Raw genomic sequence first — 5,158 nt, forward strand, 5'->3', positions numbered from 1 at the left:
AGAGGCCGTCGAAACGTCCCTCGGCGAACCACCTGTGCCCGAACGCGGCAGGAAAACACACACATCCTCCATAATAAGCGTATTGTTTGGCTAACAGTTCTTCTTTATGGACGCAATGGGCAGAACTCCCACCTTCTGCAGCCGCTCAGACGCGGCGGTGTCTTAGTTTGCGTCCTCAGAAACTGGAAACCTCAGCGCTCTTATTGTCTTTCTAAACAAAAATCATCTGGCGGCCCTCCCAAAGCCCCGGGGCCGCAGACACCTGCCTGTGGTCCTGAGCGGGACGTGTGTGTACAGTGGCACTGCGCGAGTCAAGCTTCTGCATGTCAGCGGCCCATTCACCAGACGTACTTTCCCTCCGCTATTTTAATAATGTATTCATCAGCAGCACTTGAAAGCCGTGACAGCTCGCCCTGATGTGTTTACACACCTTGCGTGTCCCAGGATGCATCGGGACGTGTGGGTTTGGACACAATGGATGCTTGTCTTTTTGTTTTAGAGTCCGGCACATCCTCCTAACGCTTTTTCTTGTCTTCTGCCGGCGTAAAAACGCTTGCCCTCACATGTCGGCCTGTAAATCCTCGGATGGGTTGCATCACACGCAGCGATGATTATATCCTTGCCTTTCATTCAGATCTTCCCTTTCAACCTTTTGCAACAAGATAATTCTGGGCTGAGTGTAATGAAACTTGTGTGAAGGAATGCTGCGATCCTGAAAAATAGCCGTTGAGGTGATTAGCCTGACACCCGATGAGATGACCAGTGACATCCCTTTAGCTTTTTTCTGTTTTCATACAGTTTTTTATTATCAGGATTTTTTGACCGTGAAGTAAACACAATCCCTGATGACATATCTATTTTTTTCCTCTATTTTTATTATTTTTCCTTTTAGTTTTAGTCATTTTAGTAGATCAGATTAAACTAATGAAAATTACAAATGTTGCATATATATATATATATATATATATATATATATATATATATATATATAAATTAATTTAGAATACTTTTATTATAATAGATATTATTTTTCATATTTAGCATTTAGTTCATTTCTAGTTACAATTTTTATATTTTTAGAAAAATATAATATAAAATGTAATAGCCCTGTTTTCTTTTTTCTTTAATTGCAATAGTAATTTTTATCATTTTTTTCTATACATTTTTTTTTTTACATTTTAGTATGTCGGGTTACAAACAAGAAATGAGAACGACATATATCTTTTTTTATAATGTTAAAATCTTTTTTTTAACATATATATATATATATATATATATATATATATATATATATATATATATATATATATATATATACACAGGTATTTTTTATATATATTTTTTTTTTCATTTCTAGTAGCAATTTTTATTTTATTTTTTTATCAAGTATTTTTTAAATCTTCACTTCTCAAATATAGGATAGGTTTTTATATACACAGTATATAAAAGGGATTTCAAAATAACAAACAAAAAGATTCATTAAAAAACACCAAGAAATACAAAATGGGAAAAAAAAAATATTTATGTAACAACTAGTATTTAGAAAGTATCATAAAACATGCTTTCTTGGAAATAATTTTAATCAGTATTTTTTTTTTCCCTTTGTCTCTTGAACTAGTGATGTCATCCTCTAGGAAGTGACATCATTTTGGTGGGAAAACAGCAGCGTTAACGTCAGTAAGCACGAGCGATCCTTCTGCAAAACGCGAATGGCATGCGTTCAAACACCAACGAGCATTTATAACTGGAAAAGTCATCAGCCACTTTCTTGAAGACCTGAACGTTTGCATTAATCACTGCGTAATTAAATTGTGCGTTTGATGCCTTTAAACATTCTTGCCCCCTTAAAAAATCTCTCTGAATACTTCAGATCTTTGGCTGACGGTTAAGTGTGGCCATAAAGTTGTCAAAACATTGAGTTGGAGGTCTTTAAATACAGAGCAGATGCGGTAATTATGGTATAAGTAGGGAGCGTCTCACAGTAGCAAACCCCACAACACAGCTGAGACATCAAACACCGCCGATCGATCTTACACTGTCAGCTCAAATGAAAGAGAAATGCTGCTGCTGATAGACTGATCACTCATGCATTTCAGCCTGATGTTCTTAACGCATGTTAGCAGTTTATTAAAGAGAGAGTTACCAGATCCCTAACGCCGTGTAGAAAGCTGCTGTTAAAATGGCAATGAACAGATTACAATTACGCCAATTAACCACATTACCGGTTCGAGCAATCAGGCGTCAGAAACATTTATATGTTTTTGATACGCATCTACGCAGTTGAGGTCAAAAGTTTACACACCCCCTTTCAGAATCCGAAAAACGTTACCAAAATAAGAGGGATCGTACAAAATGCGTGCTGCTGTTTGTTTAGTACTGACCTGAATAAGATATTTCACTAATCAAGATGTTCACATGCAGGCCACGAGAGAAAATGATAGCTGAATTTGTAAAAAGTGAGCCGGTTCAAAAGTTTACATCCCCTTGATTCTTAATACTGTGTTGTGACCTGAATGGTCCGGTTGTCCGGGATTTTTGTGTCGTTTCCAACAATGGCTGTGATTTTGAGATGCATCTTCTCACACCGAGGACAGCTGAAGGACTGATATGCAACTATTACATTTTAAATGCGTTCTGATGCACCAGAAGGAAAGCAATGCATTAAGAGCTGGGGGGTGAAAACTTATGAATCTTTAAATTTGGAAAGTTTTTACCCCTTGGCTCTTAATGCATTAATGCTGTATATGTTTAGTTTATTCATCAGTGTTTTTAATTGTGTTGCTATTGCCACGTTTCACCTTATTTTAAAGATTTAAATAAATGCAAATAAATGCAAAAAACACAATGGACTTCTAATATGTATTTTGAATAGAAATAATAATAAAATATAATTCGGATATATTTTTAACAGAATTTATGAGTATATGTCCTGCGCTGTATGGATTGTTTAATCATATTGCTATTGCCGTCTAATCGTGATTTAATCTGCAAAGTGCATAGCGTTATCTCTCAAAGTGCCTCTATTATGGCTTTTTGAAAGTGACCTTTCATGCAGCGCGTAACGAGATTGAATAACACAAAGTGAATGAAAACACAAAGCGGCAATGCTCATAAATTAAATAAAATCGACTGATTGCCGCAGAATTAGCGTCAAGCAAAAGAGAGGGTTGGAAAAGTTAACTGTTGAGTGAATCGTTTGGGAGTTGAGCAAACGAGGTAAAAAAAAAGAAATGAAAAGCATATTAGAAGTGTTTTTTGACCTTGTATGCATGTTGTTGGTTACTCCCAAAGCCATAATATGAACCTTTCATAACTCGTAATAAGAAAGTAGCGTCCTTCAAACAATATATTAATCAATTCATGTTTCTTAAAGGAAAGGTGTTATTTTTCGAATGTGTTAGAATTCTTGACCAATGGTGTGAGTTTGGAGGCGGGACTAAAGGAAACCTGTTTGCGTTTGAAAGCTTCTTCAGATCGAATCTTGAAGGCAGCATACATATAACCCGTCGCTGCCTTTGATTTCCCATAATCCTGTGCGGTCGATGGCCAGTATGCGTGTAAAAGTGTATTTCTGACTAACTTTTTTGCACTTTTGGTGTCATTTATACCAAAAAAATCAGTGTTATAGTCATTAAATGTTTGTTCGTTTTTACCAAAACTCGTTCTATTCTATTTCGCCGACTTTACGGATCGGCGATTGGCTATTTTTTTCCGAAGGCGGGGCTTCCCGCGACTGGTCGTGCCACGACATCCTACAGTCTTTGGTTTGAAAACAGTCAGTTGTTGTTTCTCGCGCACGATATCGGCGCTAGACTGTGCGCGTTCGGGAACGGATCGTCTTTAAAAGCGGTTTTCCGGCCTAGCCGACCAACGTTAATCCGGATCGGTGGTTTTCAATCCCGCGTAAACCGTATCAGGTGTGAATCAGAGAGGCTGGATCCCGGGAATGGATCTAGATGCATGCAGCTAAAAAAAAAAAAATCACAATCCGCAAAAATTAGCTGAGCATCACAACCAGAGGCATCTGTTTCCAATATGTAGCGCGGCGGAAGGGTGGGTGCTTCATTTAGTGGCAAAAAACTACAGCCTACTTTATCTTTAAATAGCCTGCGGCTTTGGGCTGGACGGATGTGTGGCTTATTGTTGTATCCCAGATTCCATGAATCTAGACTACAGCTTCTGTCCTTTGAAGACAACAAGTGTACAATTAGAAGGGAATGTTTGCAATGCTCTTCTGCAGCCCCTGCGTGCTTCACCGGACCCAGACGCAGCAGATACTGTCCACCAAACACCTCCGCCACATGAAAGAGCTCTCTGACTCATTAACCTCCCGCTCTTTCGAAGCCTTTGAAACAGACAGTAATTATCATTTACTGCAGGGAGAGCCGGGCAGGACTTTTGCTGCAAGTGTGCGAGCGCTGCGGGTTTATCGGGAACGGGAAGTGCCGGAGCTCTTGTGATAAAACCGAAAGTATCCGTAATGATGAAACGAGCAGCTCGAAACCGATGCGAAGTTAGTTGAACGAACGTACTGTATGCGTACTGTATGAACTCTTTTTTGTGTGTGTGTGTGTGTGTTTCATGCAATGTAAATACATACATAAGCTACAAAAAAGCTACGATGCACTTTATGAAAATACACTGTATTTTCACCTGTATTGTAAGATCTGTACTGTATGGGTTTAGTTAAAAGTCAAATTTGATCATTGATACACAGCAACAACCACAAAACCACAAAAAATCTAAATAACATATATTTAACATTTTAGCCTATTTTTTTTAACACCAATAATTGATTGCTTCGTGACATAAATAGTTATTGAGCAGTGATTTTAAATCATAAATTGTATTTAAAAAAAAAGCTAACAATCTGCAATGGACTTTAAATTAATATTTTCAATATATATTCAAAATTAAGTATGAAATATAATTAAATAAAGGTTTTTTTTACCCATATTTCGATATAGATTTGTACATGTATAACGTACACACAAATTATTCACACACAATGGATTTTTACATTTATATTCAATATAACGACAAAATATATTTTACCTATAATATATTGCGCTGTAGGGGTTTTAATATAGTTTTAAAATGAAACATTGACCATTAATCATATTGCTGTTGCAATCACGTTCTAATGCAAACAACATTA

Source organism: Puntigrus tetrazona, unplaced genomic scaffold (assembly GCF_018831695.1).
Source record: "Puntigrus tetrazona isolate hp1 unplaced genomic scaffold, ASM1883169v1 S000000520, whole genome shotgun sequence".
NCBI lineage: Eukaryota > Metazoa > Chordata > Actinopteri > Cypriniformes > Cyprinidae > Puntigrus > Puntigrus tetrazona.